Below are 25,530 nucleotides of genomic sequence, written 5' to 3' on the forward strand. Positions count from 1 at the left end.
ACAAGACTGCCTTTCTCTTAGGGAAATATTCAATTGTCTGGTTGTTTTTTCCACCCCTAAGCATCGAGTTATAGAGGAATTTCTTTCAAATGTCAGATACAGCAGCAGCTTCGTAGTTTGTAAGGGCTGAAACGTCGCTTCTGGGTGAAAGGAGAGGAATGTAATTTACATTTCTGGTTTGGAAGTCCATCTTAGTGTAAAGAACTTTCTCTCTAGCTATGGAAATATTAAGACAGAGTTTGTGTGGTATGACTGGTGTATGTATATATGAATAACTGTTCCAGTGACAACCAACTCCTAAATGTGACAGACAATAATTCGGACTATCGAAACATTGATTTTTTTTTCTTCCGGGCTCCTGTTGAGACAGCAAGACCATGCATCATCTACCTGGTAATCACTAGGCTGAGCTATTGGCCTTCATGGGTGTCTGAAAATGTACACAGTGATGTGTGTTAGAGTCACGTGAAAAGAGCCTTTGGGAGAAGTTCGAGAGTTATCACCAGCAAAGGTGATCTTCTCTTCTTAAAATAGAAAACTCTCTTTTTCTAATTTATAGTGGTGCAAGAGAGAAGTGTAGAGTAGTGGTTAGAAGCACAGATTTGGGAGCCAGACTGTTGGGTTTGAATCTCTGCTATGCCGTTGGTTAACTGTGTAGCTTAATTTCTTTGTGTCTCAGTGTCCTTATCTGAAAACTGGGGGCCAGTAATAATACTGACTTTGTTTCGCTGTTTAGAGAATTAGATGACTCCATATGCATAAAGGGATTAGAACAATGCCTCACACTCTGTGAAGTGCTTTGTGCAAGTTAACTATTATTATTATTTGTGAAAATTTTTTAAATCCAGAAATGCACAACGTAGATAAGTTCCCATAACGTTAGTCTGCTCATAGCTCCATACACTTAAATACACACCATACACACCACACACACACACACACACGCACACAGGCACTATATAGAAACCAGTCACGGGCCACAGCGCCCACCTTGTGGAAATTGGTGCTGGTCAGAAGTAGCACATGTACATATTATTTGCCTTACAAATAATACCAAAAATAATACCTTACGCTTACACACCTAAAATCTACATTGGTTCACTTGTAACAGTTGTTGAGAAAGTCAAATGACACGGTGAATGGGAAAGTACTTTGGGAGTATATTATCAGCATCCATATGGAAAACTTGTTTTAAACCAGTGTTTAATTTTTTAATTTCTGATTTCCCTTTAGACTTGCTTAGCCTTAGCCTCAGCTTTTCCCCCCAGCCAACCATGATTTGGCATATATTAACAAATAAAAAGTAATTATTACTAAAATCCCATACAAAGATTCTCCATTTGGAGGCTCTAATGATTCAGTGGGCTGGGATTCTGATCCTCAAATAGGCTGGATACTTCTCTGGTGTAGACCCTGCCTCAGTGGGGCTCCACAGAGCTGGACGCAGAGATCCACAAAAGTGTAAGATGGATTTGCCTCAGGAAAACTTTCTCAATCCTCTGTTTGTAAATTATATAGTTGATGTTTTTTTTATAACTATCACTATTTAAATGACGATGGAATTTCAAAGCTTCAGGTTGACAGCTGTACTGTATCCTGCTTTTCTGTTTGTGCCATTAATAAGATTCCCTTGTTGAAAGGAGAGAAAAAAAAATCCTTAGAGAATGATGAAGAGCGGTTTCCTCAATATTTGGGAGAGTTTTCACACAATGGAGAGCACTCATTCTGCCCGTATTTTATACTTCTGAAAAAAAATTTTTATATAAAATTCAAAATTCTAACTGCATATTGAATGTTGCTGCAGGATCTTAAAATAATAAACTTGACATTTGGTTTTTCCACTTCTCCTTCTCCACCATTAAGTATATAGGGGTGCCAAGAGTGGGCAAGTCCCCACAGCACAGAAGAAGGGGTAGAAAAGTGCTTTGTGAGCGAGTATTGTTCGTGCCATCTTCATCACCTCCCAAGTGAAAATTAAAGGTGATCATTATCGTGACATCAACAGCAGTGCAGTGGCTGCCCATGGTGTGCAGAACCAAGTCTGAACCTTTTTAAGGCCCCCCGAGGACCACTGGTGTGAGGGAAGAAATGTCCATGGAGATATGTCCGACCTTGTGGGCATAGCTTTTTGATCCTCTTGGTGCCTTTCAGTAAAGTGTGGAAAAGAGCATTAAGCTCATAACGTTATTGTGAGGGACTCAGAGAGAAGGTGTGTGGAAAGCACCAACCCCAGGGCCACGCAGATAGCATGAATCTGAGAAGCCTGGGGACTTCATACTTTAATTACGGTTCATATTATTGAAATTTTGTTTGTACTGTACTGTCATTTACCTGTCTCTGCCTCACATTGGAGTGTGTGCTTTTTGAGACTGGAATACTATCATCTTTCCATTTCTTATGCATTTAGCACAGCACTTTGCATACAGTTGAGTGTATAATAAATGCTCATTTTTTAATATAAAAAACAAAGTTGCAAACTTCTGGTTATATTGAGCTTTGTGAATTACCCAAAAGAGGCAGCCGTGCTTTGGCCTGGGCCAGTTCCTAGTAGTAAATTTTAAAATTCATTTATCAATTTTTCTTCTATTTGCTTAAGTATTTGAATATTTAAAAGGCTCCTATGCAAGTAGACCCAGAATTAAATATCGAGGAGGATCCTGTGACCTAAATCTGTCTGTAGAGTTTAGTGAGAGATACCAGGCACATACAGAGTTGTTATGAAAGGCAGGGACCCCGTGGAATAATGAATGAATAATCCCCAAAGCTCTTCGCCACACATCAGTGTCTTTTAAAAGTAGCTTGTTACAAGGGATCACTCTGAAGGACCATAACCCTTTGGACACAGGAACACTACAGAGACAGCTGCAAGCCTCATGGTCCAGCCATTCATGGCCGAAAAATAACAAGATGGAGACAGCAGAAAAACCACATTGGTGGTCAGATGCCTGAAACAAGGTGATTTTATGTGAACAAAGCCCCGTGACTCCCATGAGGCAAAAAGGCAGAGCCACGACACCACGTGGTGTTTGATCAGCAGCAGTCGCTGGGCCAGGGGACGGCCCACCCATGCACGAGTTATAGTCAAGTCTTCCTGTCCGACTGCCCTCATTTCAGCCATATTCCTAAAAAGAGACAGAAAGGATTCCAGCAAACACTAACATTTGAGAAACAAGTAGTAACACACACTCTTAATAAGTTTTCTAAGAAGGGGTTCTAAAATGTATTTTTGTTGTTGTCTATAAAGATATTGAAAGGGTGACAGTATAAGGGGAAGTTTCAGGAGGCCTGGACTTTGTCCCAGCTGCATATCTAACTGGCTGTGTGACATTGGGCAAGGCACTTCATCTTTCTGGGCCTCTGTTTCCTCATCTGTGATATGATATAGGTGTTCACTTCCAGTTCTAAGATTACATGACCAGATTCTACAAGATTATGCCTTTACTGTATCCTACCAAGGATTGGATCACTACTCAGATGAGAACTGTACCTCTCATCTGAGGTTTGTCAGGAAAATGGTGCAATAAGAATACAGGATGAAAACATAAGTGACTTTGACTTTTTTCCTGTACTCAGGCTGACCCTAGATTTTCTCAAGCACTGAGATGGAACGTTTGTTGATATGGTTGTTTGTAAATACAGGCAGATCCCTGGTTACAAAGAGACAATGGTAAATACAGATGATCATTTATAAACCAGCCTACCGGTGGTTTGGTCTATATTATACTATTATCCAGTAACATTATTATTGATGCCGTATTTTTTACAGATCTATTAAAGGACAAATGCCTTAGCAGGCCTGCTTAGAAATCTAAGCAAGACGTTTAAAATCTTGGTAGGAAAAAGGCATTTCATGTGACAGGCTGTAATACTAGAAATCCATCCTCTCGTCTATGCTTATCATCCCCTAACTGCTTCCCCAGCCCTTGCAAAAAGAGTAAAGATTCCTCCTTCTCTTGTGAACCAACGCTGATGAAATATTCAGGCCTGAAATTCTAATGATACATAAATTTCAGAACCAGGAAGTAAAGGATTTAGGAGAGATGAAAAGGCTTGAGGGAGGGAAAGAAGATGGGATTTCACCATGAGGCACTTAAAAGGTAGGTCGATGGATGGGGCAAAATGAACATAAGGACCATTGATGGAAGAAGCCTAGTGAGAGAGTTGAGGATATGAGAGCCTGGGGGCTTTAAACAGTAAGTACTGGGGTAAATTAATTGTAATGCATGAATAGAAAATAAGAGAAGAAAATATTTAGTGAATAAGAAGGCTGTGGACAACAAAGAGGGAATAGAAGAGAATTTCTCTATATTTTCATTCTACGCTTTCATTGTCTACTTCTGCTTCCACGCCTTCTCATCACCACATGTTCCAATCATCTTGACACTTGGTAAGAGGATAGTGGACGAGTTGATGAATACTCCAAGTGGATGTGCAGAAGGAAGGAGAAAAATGTATGCAGAAATTGATCAAGGAAAATTATGTATTTGAAATTTATCATAGGTTTACATTTGTGTATTTCTGTTACGGTATTCATCACATTGTATTTATCATGCTTTTGATTAGTTGAGCTTTTTGGATCTGTGGGTTTACATTTTTTAACACATTTGGAAATTTTTCAAAGATTTCTTCATGTACAAAAGTCCCCCTCTTTGTACCATAGTCCAGAAAAGTGTCTCTAGTGGGACATACTTCACTTGTGTCCCTTCTCTCACAGATCACAGCCTATTGTCCAGTGTCTGAGATGGTTGCTTCATATACTTTGTTTTCTGGCTGTTTACAGCAGAGGGATTAGTGTGATACCAGTTGCTCCATCTTGCCTGGAAATAGGAGTCCCACCATATTTGTATTCAAACTTTGTTTTTTGTTTTTTTTCTTTTCTCCTTACTAGTCAATAAGATCTTTCAAGGCAGTAAGAGGGTCTCATTCAATGCCTAGCACATAGCAGGCGCAGTAAATACTATTGAATGAAAGAATGAATGGCTATTGTTAAACTGATCCACAATATTTAGGGTCTCTGTATTTAGTTGAGACATTGATGTAAATATATAAGTGCTTCTGTAACATGTGCTTTTTTAAGCAATAGAGAAAAATCTATCAAACTGAGTTCATATAAGCTAGAGATCAATGCTAGGGTAAACTAGTCTTACATTAAGATGACTTAAGGTTCCTTATAGCTGTGACACGCCAGTATCCAGAAATAGGAATCACACATTTTCAGGTACCTATAGGACACTCATGACAAGTTATTCTAGAATTAAAATTAGTGGTGGCTGTTTTTAACATTCATGAAGTTGGCAAATGCAGTTATGTACCTTCAGGGATTTCTGCCTCTAAGTATATACCAGGATTATAAATATCCAGACTATAGTTTCATTTACCTTAGTCTCTGATGGCCATAGACTGTGATGGCTTTTCATTCACATAGCAAGATACATTGAGTTGGTCTTTCAGATGTCTATCTAGCTTTCTTTCTGTGATCAAAAAGTAGACTTATAAATGAAGAATTACGGTCAACTGCACAAATTGGGCAGAAAAGAAGTCCTGCGTTTTCTTGTTAAAGATTTCTCTCTGAAACCTTAATACAACACCTGTACAAGCGGTTGTATATAAGAAATACCTGTATCTGGAAGAATATAGGATTTGTGGAAGTCTTTTAAAAATCTATGATGCTTAAAATCTCTGGACACGGGAAATTTCCTATAATTAGATACTTTTACCTAACTATTTAAAGGGTCCCTAAAATTCAGAATTATTCCAGTCCTAAACACACACACACACATACACCACACACACATTCATGTGTACAATCCACATTACTGATAAGTTATTCCTACTGTATAGGTCAACTCAGGGTTCATACAATATTGCTATTATCAAAACCACAGCCTTTTAATACTTAATCACATTTGATGCACGGGATTCTTAAAATTTCCTTTTGTTTCTTTTTGACTATATCTCTGATTCCCTTCAATGACAGGCAGCAGCTTTGTAGGCCCAGGAACTCAGCTGTGAATGCGACGTTGGTTCATTCTTCCAGTTACCTTCGGCAACTCACCTTTTCATCTTGATGCTTTGATTACACAACCTAGCAGATGGAAATAATAATTTGATCTCCACATGAGTGTGAAGGAGCCCCGAAACTCTAATATAAGATAACAAAAGCTGGTTCATTGTTGAGGGAAATTTTTTCAAAATAATGATCGTACTTGTTTAAAGCCTGAGTGAGATGACGTTTACAGAGCAGTGATTTACGTTTGTGGTTCCAGGACTGTTCAGAACTGAAGGTTTTCTTTCAGTTTGTTTTTCTCCAACATTCCCTCCCCCCTTGATTTACATTCCCCAGTTAAGAATTTAAAGTGAACCTTTGCCAAAGCCTCAGGTTCCACCTGGTTTGGGGTTGAAACCACATAAAGCCACTGAATTTTGCATAGTTTCCATTTGAAATGATGTATCAGCTTAGTTTCTCTTTCCCTGTGAGCCAGGCTTACAGGAAACTTGGCCAGGCTTTCGATGAACCTGCTCTGAGTTTTGATTTTATATCAGACCCTAAAATGAGGCCACTCACCTAGTTCCGTCTTCCAAAAAGCTCTTATTATAATGTCCCCAGAGTGTGTCCTAGCAGCTGAGGCACAGTTATACCTTGTTTTAGTAGAAGGTGAGGGAGAATTTCTCAGCTACTTGGAACCCATTCTAACCGGGAAACCAGTCAGACTCTATAACAGGCTCTTACTGTCAGGCATAACACTTTAGGGAAAGAATTTCTTTTGAAGTCTCAGCAAAAGGGTTTTCAAATAAATAGCTCAGTGAGACCAGGTTAATTCACTTTTTCTTTTGTTCCTTCCTTCACTTATGCATCATTTAATTCTCGGTGAGCGAAGTATTGAGAGCCTGACATTTGTGGATCTTACATTTTAGTGGCAGAAGACAAAATAAAACAAAACATAATACATAGGTCAAATATATATAGTATATTAGAAAGTAGTGAGTACTATGAAATAAAAGAGAAGTCGAGCAAAAATTAGAAATCAGTGTAGGTTGCAATGTTAAGGAAGGTTCACAAGGAAAGTGTCATTGAGATGTAAGATTGGAACAAGACTTGAAAGTAGTGAGGAAGTAGCAACCAGATATCTTGAGGAAGAGAATTCCAGACAGAGAGAAGAGCTACAGCAAAGTCCCAAGATCCGTACACATTAGAGGAACCACAGTGAGACCATGATGATGGCAACAGAGTGAGGAAATGGAAGAGTGGTAGAAAATGAGGTCAAATCAGTCACAATAGACCAGCACCTGACCTGTGAACCATGAGAAGGCTTTTGGCTATTTCCCTGGATGAAAGGGAAGCCATTGCATGATTTTGTACAAAAGGATAGTACATTCTCATTTCTATTTTAAAAGCCTCTCTCTATCTGTCATGTTGAAGTAGACTATAGATGGCAAAGGTAAGGAGAGACTGATTACAAGGCTACTGAAAGAGAGAAGAGTGCTTCCGATATGGTGATAGCAGTGGAAGTAGTAAAAAGTAGTCAGATGCTAGCTATGTTGGAAGCCAGAGTTAACAGTATTGCCTGACTTATTGAATGTGGTATTGGGAGGGGTGGGGAAGAAAAGAATCAAGGATGCTTCAAAAGTTTTGGCCAAAGCCACTGAAAGGATAGAGTTGTCATTAATTGAAATGAGAAAGGCTACAGTTGGAAGAGTTCTGGGGAGGAAGATCAGGAGTTCAGTTATGGAAATCAAGTTCAAAGTGTCTGTTAGACCTCCAAGTGGAGGTATCATTGAGTCAGCTGGTGGTTGGGTTTATGAGTCTGTATTTGGGAATAGAGGTTTGCATTTGGAAGTCATTAGCGTCATATCAACAAAGATGTGAGTACAGGCAGAGGAAAGAAGAAAAGACTAGCCTCTGCCTCTGTGGTACTCCAACTTTAAGAGGTCAAAGAGAAGAGGACGGATTAACAGAAGATAATGAGGAGGAACCCAGTGAAATGGGAAAAGAAAAAGGGTAGAGGAGTTTCTGGTTTCCTAGAAACTGAATGAAGACCGTGTTTCAGGGAGGAGAGTGAATAACTATATATGGCAGGTCCAACATGATGAGGACTGAGAGCTGATCGTTGGGTTGATCTCCTTGGCGGTCACTGGGGACAAGTCTGAGAGCAACTCTGGTGAAGCAGAGGGAGAGAAAGCCTGACTGTAGTAGGCGTAAGAGAGAACGGGGGAAGCAAAACTAAGCCAGAAATATGGCAACGCTCCCAAGGACTTTGCTGCAAGCGGAGCAAAGGAATGTGGGGCAGCAGTTGATGAGAGACAAGAAGGTTTTTTAAAAGATGGAAGAAATAACAGCATGTTTCTATGCTTATGGGAAAGATGTAATTTGGGGAGGAAGAATGATCTGAACAAAAGAGGGTAGCGTTGCTGGCGCTAAGATTTTTTGAAGAGGAGAGAAGAAGAAGTAGAAGCTAGTACGCAGGTGTCGAACTGGCTTCAGACAGTGAGAGCACAGATAATTCATCGACTCGAATAGATGAGAAAGCAGGATATTGGGGTGCAGAGGCTGGTAGGTGAGCAGACTCGGGGACTGGGGTGGGGGGAAGCCTGTGGAAGTTCTCTTCCAGTTGCTCCCATTTCTTGAGTGAAGTTCGAACCGAGGTGATCTGCTCGAGTGAAGGAGGAGGAGCGCTGAGGGTGTGAGGAGAGGGGAGATGACTGGAAGGGCATCTCAGAGAATGGAAGAGCACCTGGACGAGGGAGAGCAAGGGTCGTTGCCTGGCTGCACTTGGGACTGTTCAGGGCGACACGTTTTTTTTCTAGGCATGTTTATTTGCACAGGTACAAATGAGGAGCAGGCAGGGAGTTGGATTTCACTAGGGTTTTGGTGCGCCAAGCAAGGATGGTGAAGTGATGGAGAAGGAAGTGGGTGGAGAGTATTTGCAAAGACTCATTATAATGACTGTGTAAAATGACCTTGACCTAGTTAGGAGGGGGGTGAGGATGTCAAGGGAGGAAGGGCTGGTCAAAGAGTGGTCGGATCAAAGGACTGAAAAGCCCCTCCGGGTCGAGAATTGCTGGGGTTGGCAACGTGGAAAGACAAGACACGTCGGAGGGCAGGAGGCATGAAACTGAGACGACAAGAAGGTGACAGTACTAGCCCGGTACTGCTAAGGGCTGGGGATTGACTAGATCGGCCCCGGGAGTAGCTAGGGTAAGAGGAGAGGTGGTCCAGAAAGGTAGAGGCTATGGAGCTGGTAAGCTCACATCACGAACTTTGAAATTTCCAAGAATTCAGACAGTGTCATAGTGGGGAGGGTGAGAGTGAAGCAGAAGCTAAAATCACTTGGAAATGAGGAGGAATGTCCTGGGGTCAATCTGTGGAAGTAGTAGGCTATGTAATCTAGTAATACGAGCTGAAATTTTTCATATGATGAGAAATAAGAAAGCACACAAATTTAAGGAGGAAGAGGGAGAGAGAGCTGCAGGCAAGCTGGCAGGTGAGCTGGCAGACTTTAAGAAAGATTTTAACATAACAGTCAGAAGATACACCCAAATTTGCATTCAGTTTTCCAGAATTATATTATTCAAAGACAACGTAGTTACCCATGAACCTGGATAAATCATTACATTTCATAAAAAGTGACATTTTGCCACAATGAATTTTTTCCCTTTCCTCTGCCAGAAACCATCAAGTTGCCCCATAACTTGCTGCTTCTTGATTTACAGTGAAATAAACAAGAAAGTCCTTAGAAAGGTGCCAAACAATAGAAGCACAGAAGAAGGAATCCAATTTAAGCATAGATGGTCTAGGCTTGCTTTCTGGCAATGATAAACCAAGTATCTTTGCTGGGAGAAAAAGCTGAAATCTCCGAAGGGCGGTGAATAGTGCTTTATATGTATAGCGGTGGCTTTATTACCCCCTTTTATGGTTTTGCATTTTCTCCCTACTTTAACAAAAGATTATTCAGATGTGAATTTATTTTGATGACATCTATACGATTTTATGCCTGTAAAAGTAATAGTGTTTATCCTGGTGATGGCTCAGGGGAGATGATCAAATTTTTATATTTTCATCATTAAGCCATATTCCATTCTTCATGCCATAGGCATATTTGAAAAAAAATTTCCTGGAAGTCAGGAGTGGCACCTTGGTCAGATTCTGTACAAATCTGAGCCCACAGATACTCAGAAAGTGCTCAGTGGGACTAAGTCACTTGACTGTTAATCCCGTTGTAAGTTCCATTTTGTAGTGGAAACAAATCCTGTTTTTTTTTGGAGTGGAATCAAGAAAGATGGCCAGGTAGAAGTTCCCCGGAGTAATTTTCCTTTTTGTGTTTATGAGTCATGTCTTTGCCTGCGGTGAGTCAGGGCAAGGATGACACGAGGTGACTTGTTTTAAACATCAGTAAAGCAGAAGAAACCTTCCTTGCACTCTTCTAGGAAATCAGGTAGGGAGAAAGAAATATTCATATGGGGAAAGAACGTTAAGTAGAGGGTTTTTAATAAATTAGGATCTTGCTTATACTTTACTGTAAATAGCAATTATAAATTGCAATGAGTTTCCCAGGCGGCTGATACTATGTGAAGAGGATTTTGTGGACTTCCCTTGAAATGGCAAATCTCAATTATTCATTCATTTGATAAATGTCAATGCATACCTTACATGTGCAGGATATTGTCAGGATGTGATGTTGGGTGTGACCCGTGGGCTCTGTTCTCAGAAACTTACATTCTAAGATGACCCTAAGACTGCCTGGTGTGAGCTGGAGCTCTCTGCCAGTGTGATTGCGAGAAACTGCATCTTTACAGGGGTAATGAGTGGTCTTTAGCTCTTGGTACATATATCTTAAAACTCTTCAGTGGCTGATAACTCCAGCTCTATTGTTTGTTAGAATATATTTCAGAAAAATGATTAGAAGTTAATAATGTAAACAACAAGGTTGTACTGTAGAGAACAGGGAACTACATTCAATATCCTGTGATAAACCATAATGGAAAAGAATATGAAAAAGAATATGTATATATATAAAACTGAATCACTTTGCTGTACAGCAGAAATTAATACGATGTAAATTATCTATACTTCAATAAAATAAATTTTAAAAAAGGAAGTTCATAATGAAAATTGGCCAGATCCTCCCAAGAACTGTAAAGTTTGTAAGTACAAATTGCTAACACAACCAAATGCCAGACTTCTGCCCACACTCGCCAGCTTAAGGATGCTCAGGACCGTGGCACGAAATATTTCCCAGTAACTTTTTCATCAACCAGGTGTTCTGAGTGCAACAAAATCCCTTTCCTCGTATTAGAAGTGCAGTTAACATCCCGGCAGAGAGCTCTCCTTCAATAGCCTTTAATCAGAAAGGGCTTCCTCCCTGAGCTATTGGCTGTGTTTTCATGCAAAGAAGAATTTAAACTTACGGACTTTTGTTCCCAAAGATCAACCTGTCTTTTCTTAAATTTTATTTTATTAGTCAGTCTGTTAAAATGATTTTTTTATTAGTCAATATTTTAAAATGCTTCTGTTTCAAAATACTTGTTTGCTGAAGCTTGTAGAGCGAGGTTACGTGAGTTCCACTCAAGTTATGGGATTTGCTTCATGAGAAAGATAGGAAAAAAAAAATCAAAATAACCATCTCTTGTAAGTGTCTGAAAGATAGGAATAATCCAAAAGTACTTTAAACACTCTAGAGATACAAACAATAAAATGTCAGTGTGAATGGTTCTTGTTTGGCTTCAGCTGGCAGCTTGAGTGGGGATGGTCTTGAGAGTTCCCGTCCAGTTTGCAAACAGGGGAAACAACCCGCTAGCCAGCATATTGTTCCATAGAAGGCCTTGCAGTAGGAACCAAAATACTACAAAAACCTTACAATAGCCATGTCACTGGGGGCAAGTGAAAAGACAAGGCGAATGACCAGCAGAGCAAGAGGAAAGAACCAGAGGTCAGAAGGACAAAGGGCTCTGCGGAAAGGTCCAAAGATGTCATTCCAGATGCCCCAAGCCAGAGGGTGGCCGGTGTCAGCAGGAGATTCCTGGGCAGCTTAGGGACTAGGCAGGCACAGCGTTTTGGTTTACTTAAAATACCAGTTACGCAGAAACCAGAATTGCAGGTGTCTCCAAAGGATGTATTTTTCCACATGTCCCTAAGTAAATAGAGGATAGACAGAAAGCTGGATAGATAGATTAAATGAAAAATAAACAACCATTATCCATACAGATTTAAAGGCTTAAAAATGAATGAGATTCTCATCATGTGGTTCCTATCCATATAGTGTGAACACGTGTGTGTGTGGACACGTGTGTGTGCGCGCGCGTGTGTGTGCGTGTGTGTGTGTGTATTTTTCTTTCTGTAGAATTGCAGGAAAAATGCATGTTGAAAATGATGCTTGGATAACAAAATCCGTATGTGTTTCACTGGGGTGGGGCAGAGAGAGACAAAGATGAGGGAGATGAGAAAGAGGGAATGTGTAAATAGTTTGATTCCCTACACCCTCCCCACCCCCAGGATAATGCACTAAACTAGAAGAAGGCTAGTTTCGCTAAATAATTTAAGCCAAACAATAAAATGTGATCTGTCCACCAGTTTCTTGCTTTCCCAGTAACTCTTTTTATGTCCAAAACCACAGTCTCTATCTTCTTCTAATCCCTTTCAGTCTTCTTGCCCTTTGCCCCACGTGACCTTTGGCACGTTGCCTCCTAACCTTAAAAATGAGGAGTTCAGAGTTTCCGGGAGATTTTGATGAAACCACCTGCTGTTCTCCTCTTCTCTTTCCCCCACCACTGAATTCAAATAGAATTGGCAGACTGTATAAATATGCTAATTTTCTGAGCCACCCTAAATCCCCAATTCAACAATTCCTGTGAGTTGGGACAGTTGTCGTGATTGGTTGGATTTCATAATTCTCCCACCACTACTCAAATAGGAAAAAGAATGAAAAATCTTATAGACAGGAGCGAATTCTAATTTCTTCTCTCATACGGAAGAAGTCAGTGAAAAAGTTAGATCTGATTCTCAAAAGATGGGTCAATTTAGGATTGTACTTTGAGATTGAGGCAACTCTTGATGTTTTTTTCTTGCAATACTTGGTTTTCTTTAATTATATACTGGTAAACTCTGCCTAGAAAAGTGGAATATTTGGTTACCTAAAATTTTTCTTTGAAAACTCCAACTTTCAGATATACAACTCTTAGAAGACAGAGTCATATCAATGTCACCTGAGGTAGGGTGTCATTTAGGTCTGGGGGTAGGGATGAAATGAGATCACCACGCATGGCTTTGGGATATCAGTACTGGTGAGACGTAGTCTCGCTGGGGAAGGCGGGGATCATGGTAAAAAGAAGTAGAAACTATGAGAGGGGTAATATGTTTAAGTTGTGAAAATAAACTGGTAACAAAAATGGTAACTTACAGGGAGCTTACTGTGTACTAGCTATTGTCCTAAGAACTTCACATATATTAGGTTATTTAACCCTCACAATATCCATGAGGTGGGTACTATTACATCATCTTTATTGATGAGGAAGCTTCAGTCCAGAAAGTTTTAACTTGTGCAAGTTCTCTTAGCTAACACACGGCAGAGCCCAAATCAAAACCCAGCTTGTCAGTCCCCAAACTCATGCTTATTATAAACCACTGTGATAGATCGGAAAAGAGTGCTTGTACGTAAGAAAGGGAAAAAGAAGTAAGGATCTTATGAAAAAGCCATTAGAAAATTCCTTTGAACCATCACTGATAGAGCTGTTAAACTTTCAGGACACCTGTACTCCTTATTCTCATGAATTATTAACAGTTAACACTAACTCTCACTACGAAACTGAAAGGTGACTTCAGTCACTCATGAAATCAACCTTCTTTAGAATCCTATTAGATTAGTTATCTATTGTTGCATTAAAAATGACCCTGAATCTTTGTTGCTTAAAAATAGCAATCGCCATTTATTATCTCATATAATTTCTTGGGGTCAGGAACTTGTGGGAAGTTCTGGTTCAGAGTCATTCATTACACTGCAGTCCAAGACCTTACCCAGGCCTGCAGTCATCTGAGGGATTGACTGGGGTCAGAGGGTCCTCTTCTAAGCTGGCTCACTTCCATGGCTGGCACATGGGTGCTGGCCGTTAACAGGTTTCAGTTCCTTGCCAAGTGGACCTCTCTCCATGGAGCTGCTTGAGTGTCTTCACACCATTGCGGCCTGCTTTCCCCAGAGCAGGTGATCTAAGACAACGAGGCAGAGCAGCAATGACTTCTATGACCTGGCCTCAGAAGTCATACTCCATCATATCTGCAATATGCTGTTAGTTACCTGGGTCAGCCCTACTAAGTTACACAAAGGTGACTCCCAGGAGGTGAGAATCATGGGGGACTGTGTTGGAGGCTGGCTGCCACACATTATCAGGTTATTAATGATAGCATTTGGTGTTCATGTTTTCGGCTTCAGTGCAAGACCAACAGAGAGATGAAATAAAAGCAGTAAATACATTCAGAGAGTTATGAATGCAGCAGGCAATCTGCCCTCCATCTGTCCCAGGAAAACTAGAGTTTGAGGAATCTTGCTTGACTAGCAACTGGTCATCCTCTTGCCCTACTGCTGACATCAAGTGTAGGACTGTGTCGGAATCTAAGGCTCATCAAGACACTCAGCCATCAAGCACTTTGAGCAGACAGAAAAAGTAGGCATGTTTAGGACTACTCTCCATATTCCTTTGTTTATTTGACAAATATTTATTGGATACCTATCAATGGCCAGAACTACAGTCTATGCAGAATCTGAGACTTAGTGAACCACTGGGAAGGCTCGGTCTGTTATTCTTAGAGATTCTTTGCTAAAATAAGCCTTAGAGATAATTCAATATCTCCACCACCCCTTATTACAAATGAGAAAATTGAAGTCTCTGGAAAACCAAAACTTGCTTATTATCACAAGGTTATGCGTATTCCACCCTGACTTCTCATTCATGAAATCACAGTCAAAACAACCATGATTCATCTGGTTACTTGAGTAGAGGAAAAGCTATGAAATCCATGGAGAACCTCTCAAAACAACTGCTAAACTGTTTTTCATTTTTTATTTCATCATTTAGGAAATCTCTCTGTTGGTCTTGCCCTGAAGCAGAAAAACAAACCCAGATCATCCAACAGTACCATTAATAAACTGATAGTGTGCAGCAGCCAGCCTTCAACACAGGCCTGAAACTGTCTGTACCTCTTTCTAGGGTTCAGTCAAGGGTCATAGGTTGTTTATGGACATGTAGTCTGGTTCCTTTATTTTAGAAAGAGGAAAATCTAACTAACCCTCAATACTGGCATTGACCCACACCTAAATTAACACTTTCTATGCCTTTTGACCAACATATCAAATCAGACAACTGTCCTTTCCAAAGTGGTTGGAGCTATTGGGATCCTGCATAAGGAAGTTCTGAGAAGGGGTGGAGTGAGAAAAAGGGAAAGGACATGTTGAGGGCCTCCTGTGTGCCAGGAGGATGCTAGCATTTCCGCGCTCTTGCCAGCTCTTCAATCCCCACAAGAACGGGAGGAGGTAATAGGCGTGATTCTTATTCCACTTTACAAAAGAGAAAACTAAGAAAAGGTAAGTAATTTGCCCATGGAAGCTCAGGGAGCAAGAAGCAGATTTGGGACTTAAATTCAGGTCTCCCTGAGCCTGGGTTCTCACTCACCACGCTGTCCAAATACCACTTGAAACTAACTTCTCGACGACCAGGCCCAGCTCACTTCCATGCTCTCCTTAGACTGTCCGTGTTGCTTTATAAGTGTTGATCTTTAAAAGGCTATTTTATCTTCAGGTTTGCATATATGTATGAATGAAGAGCTTCCAAAAATATAGTTATCTCCTTAATAATAGTATTCCTTTTTAATTTCCCTTTTCCCCACCAGTAGGGCACTCTGCCCACAGTAAACTCCCAAGGTAGTTTTTGTTCTCACGGCAAATTTTCAGCCAAGCCGCCACCAGCCTCCTCTGTCTCCATCCCGACCCACTGAGTGTTCCCTTCTACTGGTGGAGAAAAAAGTGATTCCTCATTTTTTAAGATCATGTTATTTTCCCCCCAAACTTGTGTAGATTATAACCCCTAAAAAAGTCTTTCTGAGTCAATACATTTGGCTGCTTTGGAGTTGTGATTACAGTAATTAATATGGAAGCTGAAAAGTCAATTGTATTGTGACAGAGAGGTCCCTACTGGGACTCTAGATCTTAACATCATCTTAGAAGTATTTTCTATCCTGGAATCATTTTTTAAATGTAGACACTTTATAATACTTTTTATTTCTTTTTCTCTTTCTTTGTAATTCCCAAGACGGCTTTTTTCTTTGTTTCTGCTTATGCGTTGGCTCCACAGTTTAGGGTCACCATAGGCAAGAGAGGCTAAGCTGATTAAATACACCACCACCCTCTTTGGAGGGAATGCTTTGCTACCAAGTTCAGGAATTCACGTCCTTAATGGCAGTCTCAGCTGAAAACCTGAGACTCACTTGCCCACTGATGATGTACAGTAGGATAATTTTTAGCTGTACTGACACTCCAAGAGGAACACAAGTTAGGGGATAGGAAGCAAGAGTATTAATGCAGTCACCACTCTCCATTCAAGAACATTGAGACACAAGCCCTTAGATGAAGCAACATATCCATTTAGATGACGAAATTGTTCTTCTGGTCATCATAGAACCTCAAACGTTATATCTTTTATTTAAAAGTGTTTTTTTTTGTTTTTTTTTTTTTGCCCAAGGGTCTTGCAAGGAAACGAGTCATTCTATGTCTTAAAATAAGTGTTTCAAAACAGACCCATGAAAAGCTTTAAGCTTCATTGAACCTTAAAGGAATTTTCAATTTTTAGGGAGAAAAAAATCTTCAATTCTTAAAGAACAAAACAAAACCAAAACACTGGACAGCAATATGCATAGAACAGATTCATTAGCCTTGTGAAAAACAGGTCACTAGCTCCTTTTTTTCCAAAACAACAGCAGATACTATTAACTGTTAGAAAAGTCAGCTCATACACAGAAAGGAACTAGTGCTTTCACTACCCTCTGAAAGAAGAGAATGCATTGTATGGTCTTTAAATGCATTCTACAGTAAGAAAATGGAAAAAGAATGCAAGAGGAAAAGTAGGCGACTACCCGCTTGACCCTTAGATATCATAGATTTATTACTAATTAGAATAATTGTGAATACAAATAAAATTTCGATGTGAATATTGATTAATCTGAATGTACTAATATAAGAAAATCACAGATTAGAACCTTGACTGACCAAGTGATTAAGAACAATTATTTGACTCTTACTGTTTCTAATAGAGTCTTCTATGTGCTTGCTTTTATGCAAAAGCTGTTAAAAAACCTGATCACGGATACCTACAATCCCAGGGAGGCCAGGGTCGTATTGGGCTGTGGAGAGTGGTAAAACCTAACTCTAAAAGCCCATGGGCCATTTGTTCCAAAACCAAACAAGTTGGAAAGAATGTGGTTATTTTTACCCCTAATCTGGCACTGTTGTGATATTAAAATCAAAGGCTGGTTGTGAATAGCTGAAAACTCCATAAACAAAGTTGAAAGGCAAACAACGGACCAAGAGAAATATTTGCAAGGTTCAGCTGTAAAGTCGACTATTTTTCCCAGCTTAAGGGAGTTTTATTCTTAGTGGTTATGATAATGACAAAAACCGTGACATGGAATGGAAATGATAAGGAAGCTATCAGTGGTTTAGGAAGATCTTCTGTTAATGACTTTAGTGAGAGCTACATGATCCAAGTTCACCTTGAGACTGAATATACTTGATGATGTATGTTTCACATTATTGAATGCTTAGGTTCACTTACTTTGCAGTTCATGCAGGAAGTAGCTACTAATTAAATAGGCAATCTCCAAGGGCCAAATGAAAATTGAAAAATTCAGGAAGCATTAACACATGCTTTGTTTAAATGTCTGTAATATCATATTACATCTTTAGAGCCAAACGGATCTTTGAGAAACTCCTAAATTAAGAGATACACAATGACCTTTTCGCTAAATTGTGCATGGTCAATTTTCGTGCTAAATCGTGCATGGTCAACAGTAAGTAACATGGGTGACTTACTGTTAACTCAGTTTTTAAGGGAATTCTTTGTATGCCATAAGAAACAAGAATCTAGTGCACTTGGAAATACCAGCTGTGAAGAATAGGGATATATTTCTAGAAGCATCACCAGTCATTTGAGGTTTTATAATCCATAAGAACAATTGCCAGAAAAGCAGTAATATTACATTCCTTTTACTTATATCTGTTTTATTACCAGTTCAACCTTCAACTTTGATGAAATCAGCTTGATCTTCCATATGTCATGGACTGCATTTCCTTGACAAATGAATGGATTCTAAGACTTTATTTCCCCACTCTTTTGAGACTTCAGAGAAATGAGACAAGATAGTAGTACTCACAGGCAATTTGAGGAGGTTGGCGAGATTACAAATTTCCCAGTCCTGTGAAATGAATGGTACATTGATACAATCAATGTCATACATATTTAACAAGAACTGTATCTTTAAATTGTCCTAAACACAAAAGTCACCATTCATAATTAATTCTTAAGCGAAAAAATTTTAAATAATTCAGATAGGAATGTGCTGATTGGAAGTGAAATAATAGTAGGATTCATAAGGGTTGTTTGAATCATAAAAGCAAGCTGTTTTTTAAGTTAAAGTTTTACATTTTGTGTGTGTGTGTGTGTATGTAATTTAGAATACTTCGGGTTGAAATAGAAAAAGAATCAGCTCAAATTGGTTTAGGCAACAAGAGTGTTTTGGCTTACAAATGATAATTCCAGGGACCACTGCTCACTGCAGCTGGAGCTGTACTGGAGCTCAGTTAAAGTCTCCTACTCTTTTTCCTTCCATACCTCTCTTGGCTCTGCCTGCTGCAGAGAGCTCTATGTTTAGACATGTGTATGCCCTCATGTTTACAATGTGGCTGCTGCCACTCCAACTTTTCATCCTCACAGTCTTAAGTCAGTGGATGACAGTGCTCAGCTCAAACAGCATAGCTTCTGAAGTGAGTCTCACCAGCTCTGAATGACTTGGCTTTGGCCAACACTTAGTCTTTGAAACAATCACTCTTGCTGAGGAGAGGGAAAAAGAATGCATTTCATAATGGGGGGAGGGGCGGGAGGTGTGAATATTCCTAAAAGTCCATGGGATAGCAAGGGGGGAGAAATGATTCCCCCAAAGCCAAAAATCAGAGCCATTTACAAAAATAGAGGGCAGTTGCTGGATACGAAAAAGGCAAATAGCCCCTCTGGCGCCATGACATATGAAGTAAAGCTCTAGCCTTATATACTTCTAATATAAAATCCGTGAAACTGGCTTAGATAAGATGAAGGTTCCAATTGGTAAACCACATGCCAACTGTCAGAGAACAACGCAACCACCCTTGTCCAAGGGGAAACCACGAGAGCCCTGTCTGCCATCACTAGCACCCCACACTTGATGGTGAAAATTACCTAGATGCTGGAAACCTCCATTGATTGGACTTGATCATGATATGATTTTGTATACTATTTATGCCCAGGTGTTTTGCACACATCATCTCTCCTCCATCTCATCCTTCTGGTTTTGTTTGGTGTTGAGCACAAGCAGCTTGTTTGTGGGAGCCACGAAGCCCCACGCCTGTGCTTACGTGCATAAATTCATCTTGCAGCTCCTAAGAAGGCATCATCTAGTTCCGATTCAAACAGTGTTTAGAGGATCAGAAAGTGAATGTTGTTCCCTTTCATCAGATGTGCTACAGAAATTCATTTTTTCCAAACTTTGTATAAACTCCAGGATCCTGAGTGTCACTTGCAATTTAAATTAAAAGTAGTGGATGTCTGGAAACAACCTAAATGCCCATTTACAGGTAAGTGGATAAAGAAGACGTGATACATGTATAAATGGAATATTATTCAGCCATGAAAAAAGAATAAAATAATGCCATTTGCAGCAACATGGATGGACCTAGAGATTATCATACTAAGTGAAGTAAGTCAGACAGAGAAAGACAAATATCATATGATACCGCTTACATGTAGGAATCTAAAATATGACACAAATGAACTTATCTATGAAACAGAATCAGACAGACAGATGTAGAGAACAGACTTGTGGTTGCCAAGGGAGAGGAGAGTGGGGGAGGAAATGATTGGGAGTTTGGGGTTAGCAGATGCAAACTAGTATACATAGGATGGATAAACAACAAGGTCCTACTGTATAGCACAGGGAAATATATTCAATGTCCTGTGATAAACCATGATGGGAAAGAATATGAAAAAGAATGTATATACTTGTATAACTGAATGACTTTGCTGTACATCAGAAATTAACGCATTATAAATCAACTATACTTCAATAAAGTAAATTTTTTAAAAAACAGCTGATGTCCTACCATTACTACGACGTATCAGAGGACATTCAGACTCTCTTTGCAGCCTGCTATTTATGTTTATAAATGTCTGTGGTAAGCAGGACACCCCACTACTCAGTACATTTGGCCTGGGGGAGTGGCAGACGGGAACCCGTTAGCCACATTCTCCAGGCTAAAGTGGGTTGCATTTTAAGATAATCATTTGGCAAACAAAATTACTAAGGATGGAGCCCCAGATCCCAGACACTGGAAGATATTTCCTTCTCCTAGGGGTGCTTGGTATGTTGATTCACTAGATAAGAGTCTATTCATTTAGAGCAGTGTGGCAGATGTATTGTCCAATTTTTATGCCAGTATTTCAGAAGAATAAGCTACAGAAACACGACATAGAGTGGAAAGTGCCAGGAAGTCTGGTGAGATGGTAGAAAACCATGTTCCTGCCCAACATGGTTCTCCCGACTAGCCATGTAACGTTGGAAAATCTGTTTAACCTGTCTGTACCTCAGTTCCTTCAGCTGAAATGGAGAAAATAGTCCTGCCTCCTCAGTTTTGTGGGCTGTTACTGCACTGTTCTTGGCACCTACCGTGGGCTCAATCAATGTGAGCTTTTATTCTTAGCATCTCTGACTCACATTGGGCACATCCGTAAGAGCATCTGTGCCCTTGGGAGAGAGCGAAGCTGAGTTGGAACTTTCAGCGCATCCTCTCCTTTTCTCTCTGCAGGTGGAAGGAGATTAGCTCATGAACCAGGTGCAAATACCCAGATTTCTGGGCATCCCCGACAGCACATGGTACGCAGGGTGGTGCTTTGGAGGTTTGTTGAATGAATGCTGGCACCCTGGCTGAAAATTCCTTCTCCCTGAGCCCCTGAGGTTATCAATCACTTGGTAGCTTCATACATTTCTTCTTAATAACCTCAACCCATGTCCTATTTATGGATTTCTGTTGCCAGAAACTATGATTAAATATGTATAATTCTGTTAAGAGATTTTCTTGATCCAGCTTCTGGTCTCCAAGAGTATACCATATTATATAGATATAAAAATTCTTAGCTCTGCTCTCAGCATGGGTGTGGGCATCTTAGGGGTACCTCAGAAATGTGACTCATTCAAGAAGAGTCTTCCTCATACGAAACTGTTCCATGACAGTCAAATCATGTGCTTCCCATTTTTCCCATAAAGGGCAAAGCAGCTTCCAGAAATGCTTCATGCCTGCCATCGTGTCAGAGGCATGGAGGCTAACCTCTGACGTTTGAAATGAGAGTCTGTGGTGTGTAGTGCTTTGTGCAATATAAGATGACAACTTTTGACTTTCAACTTCTCGCTTCTTTAGTTGGTTTTCAGATTCCTTGGAGGCTGTGTCCTTTCAGGGCTCTTTTAACCGTGCATCTGGAATTGAAATATTATACAACCTGAGAAAATGACTTTTGGGGGAGGGGGTGCAGGAGGGGAGAAGTAATCAGCCTGCTTTTTGTTTTGTTTGTTTGCATATTGATTTCTTCGTTTGTTTTGCCCCTTTTTTTTTTTTTTCTGAGCAATTGAACTCTTTCCAGGCACATGCTTCTCACCCCTGATCTCCTATACAAGCCCTAGAAACTAAATAACTTCAGGTCCCACACCCATTTGCTGTGTTTAGTGTCTAGAAATTTGGTTTGAGATTTCTAGGCTCATGCACTAAGGCCAGAACCCCTTTCTCGAATATTCAGGAGTCTGCCCCAGGTAGGCGGGAAGTTTAGTGAGTTTTGAAAGCACTTTTCTAGAAGGTGAGGGAAGAATAGTTAGTAATGGTTTCTATGGAAAGTTGGAAACAAAGCACTGAGCAAAAATGAGGCAATGAGAAAAAACAGACAGTCCTGTCATGCCTAAGCCTTCCCACGCTATAGTCTTCTTTCTGTTTGCAACCTGCAGTTTATTTCCAAAACAAAGTGAGATAAGCCAGGACTGAGCCCTGCAGCTGTATACCGGCTAGTGTTCAGGGCTGTCTTTGAAAAGAACAGGGGCACGTGTGTCCGAGAATCCCTTCCTCTGCTCTCACACTCACCTTGCTATCACCTCACTTGCCAGAAGGCTGATGGGAATGCTTCAGAATCCAAATACCTGAGCCTTTGTTCTCGGAAAGGACAACTTAAGAACTAAGTGATGGCTTTCAAACGGATTGGGAGTAAAGTCAGGCATTCAGCTTTTCATTCTTTTTTTGAGTCTACTGAATGAAAATGATCTTTTAGAGAAAGATTGCAGCTCACTGAAAAAGGAAAGGCTTTTAAAGATGAAAGATCATGTGCTATTTGAAAAAGACGTGCCCTAATTTTTCTTATATTATACTATGATATGCAGATATGAAAAGATCTTGTCTCAGGCAATTGCTAATCAGATACTTAGGTAGGCTTGAAAATACCAGAGGGTGGGGCAGCCAATTCATTTTTTAAGATATTTTACATTTAGGTTGAAGAAGCACTCGTAAAGGAGTACATTACCATCTAGACATCCATTCTTTTATTCCACAAACATTTACCAAGCCCCTGTGGTGTGCTAAATTCTGGGTGGGCTTTAGAGGGACAGTGATAGAATTCCCGGTGTGTGAGTGGCAAGGGGAGGTCAAGGAAGGCCTCATTGATGTCTGAATTTTCTTAGTGAATAAACAAGAGGTCAACCATTTTGGTGGGAGTGGAGTTGGTTGGGCACATACCATGCTGGTGCTTGAATCTAGAAGGCCTTTTTAACACTAAAGCCATGTTTGGGAAGACGTTGAATTTTGAACAGGGAAGAGACATGGTTAGGCTAGCATCTAAGAAGATGGCTCTGGTTCCCCAGGGGAGTTGAAGATGAATTTAAGAGGAAGCAGGTAGGAGACAGACCATTAGAAGCTGTTAGTGATCTGGAAAAAAGAAGAAGGCATAAACTATGGTAGTGAAGAAAGAAATAGAGAAAGGGGAACAGAACTGAGAAACATTTAGATGACAAAATCGACAGGATGAGTGATCTGATCTTATCTGATGAGGGGGGATGGTGCCAGAATAGATGGAGAAATGGGATCCATGTGGGCTCCGGATCCATTTATCACTCATGGAATGATAGCTGTGCCATGAAGACAGAGACACTGATAAGACCCTAAGCCACTTTTCCCCCTGACACAATGACATAGATTATTTTCTGTAAATAGAGACCAAAATATTAGAGTGCCTAATATTTACAAGTCATTTCGTGTTTATCAAGCGCTCCACGAATTTTCAGTCATTTGGAAGGCAGAGCTATTGCATTTTAGAAACGAGAAACTACTGATTCAGAGAGGATGTTGACTTCTCCAGAATCACACGACTCGTAAGTGAGACAGCAGAACTTCCAAGTCTGTCTGCCCTTCTGCTCTGGCGGGCCTACTTCTGTTTCAGGGAGCTGTCTCCGTGCCAGGACAGAGGCACAGGCTGTTTGGCTTGGGGATGGTGTTTCCCACCCAGGTTTCTGTGCCTACTTGTGTGTGTTGCTGACCATGGTTAGGAGTGCATGTTCTTGCTATAGGATGACATTCGAGAGCTCCACTCTAGATAAATATTTATTATGCCTTCTGTTTCGTTTTGCCAGATAGAATCCACAAGTGAAAGACCGATGGTAAGTTTCCAGGGAAATATACCCGATGTATACCCTCCCATACCTTCTTCAGTGGCATAACTTCTCCTGGGCGTCACCACTTTAAAACCCTGAAGAAAGTTGGAGAAGGTTTCACAAATTTTAGGGATGTGGGTGCGGTAGGGGTGATGGCATTTCTTCATGCTACAAATGCAATTTACTCATTTGAGCAACTCCCTTAAGACAGAACTGGCCTCAGTGAAAATATTCATGGAACTCGAAGGGAACTGCCTTAACTTAGTTGTGCATTAAGTGCAACGGAAAGCTCAAATGTGATCATGATGGAAGGTTCTGTAATGTAGTAGGAGAGTACAAGATGAGGGGTTCCTTCTCTGCCTTGAGAAACAGCGATTTGGGGTCAGTCACTTAGCCTCTCTGAATCTGGTTCCACCCCTACAAAAATAGGGAGTACTGCCAAGGGTTACTGGAAGATCCCAATTAGAAAAGGTATGCGAAATCTTTGTACAGTATACATTTGGTTACTTGAGGTATCATTGATTACTCGAGGCCTCCATTTCCTCAATTCTAAAATAAGTTAAATAAGATGATTTGTAAAGTCCATCCTTGACTTTATGAGTCTATGAGTTTATGAGTCTATGACTTCTATGAGTCTGTGCTTCTGTGAAGTGGAGATTTAGATTGGTTGTCCAACTGATTCTTCTTATTGGTCAAATCAGACTACTTTTTTTTTTTTTTTCCTCTAAAAACACCACGGTACATAATACATACAAATATAGAAATTAAGGCTCTGATTTTTTTAATATTCTATTTTCAATATCTCTACATCATATTTTTTGGAAAAAATAGCAACATCAGTTTAAAAACCTCATAGCCCAATTCGATTCTCTAGAACCCAACACCCTAGTAGTTCCTCTGCATTGGCAGTGGGCCACAAAGAGATGACAGGTGTGTCAAGATGCCCATGTCCGCAGTTCAGGATGGCTGGGAAGGGCCAGGCTGGCCAGAGTCCCCTCATCTGCTTACTCCAACGTGCTGTGCATAATTGATATTTTTATTTTCTTTGTGTGCCACGTCATGCAACAGTTTGGAGAACACAATCTACACTAATCACATTTCCCAAATAATTTCCATTTCCTGGTAGCTAAACATAAATCAAATTGAATAAGGTATTTTTGTTTGTGCATTCATATTTTTTCCTCCTAAACTTTGCTAGTTTATTAATGGCAACGTCGGAGTAACCATTAGTAATTGTTATGGAGTCAATCTCACCAGTCTAAGAATAGTGTGTCACTCATGTATTACTTTGAGTTTCTAAAATCCTAATTTGAGGTGTATAACTGACGCGTAACTGAGACATATATGAAGAACAAACCCTTTTTCTTTATTCCTGTCGTGCCCCTAAGAGAATGGACTTGAGGACACGGGGAGGGGAAAGGGTAAGCTGGGACGAAGTGAGAGTGGCATGGACATATATACACTACCAAATGTAAAATAGATAGCTAGTGGGAAGCAGCTGCATAGCACAGGGAGACCAGCTTGGTGCTTTGTGACCACGTAGAGGGGTGGGATAGGGAGGGTGGGAG

At 40.3% G+C, this 25,530-nt stretch overlaps 1 protein-coding gene across 5 annotated transcripts in view; it reads left to right on the top strand.

Annotated features, from left to right (window-relative positions):
• SULF1 (sulfatase 1) overlaps nucleotides 1–25,530 on the top strand; it is a 161,107-nt gene that overhangs the window by 41,057 nt on the left and 94,520 nt on the right. Inside the window, exon 3 of one of the 5 annotated variants that reach the window (XM_061171315.1) lies at nucleotides 23,942–23,968. The exons of the other annotated variants lie outside the window; for them this stretch is intronic. The gene's annotated coding sequence lies outside the window, so the exon portion shown is untranslated. The remainder of the gene's footprint in view (nucleotides 1–23,941; nucleotides 23,969–25,530) is intronic. 5 annotated transcript variants of the gene reach the window in all.

The sequence above is a fragment of the Eubalaena glacialis genome, chromosome 17 (genome assembly GCF_028564815.1).
Source record: "Eubalaena glacialis isolate mEubGla1 chromosome 17, mEubGla1.1.hap2.+ XY, whole genome shotgun sequence".
Lineage (NCBI taxonomy): Eukaryota > Metazoa > Chordata > Mammalia > Artiodactyla > Balaenidae > Eubalaena > Eubalaena glacialis.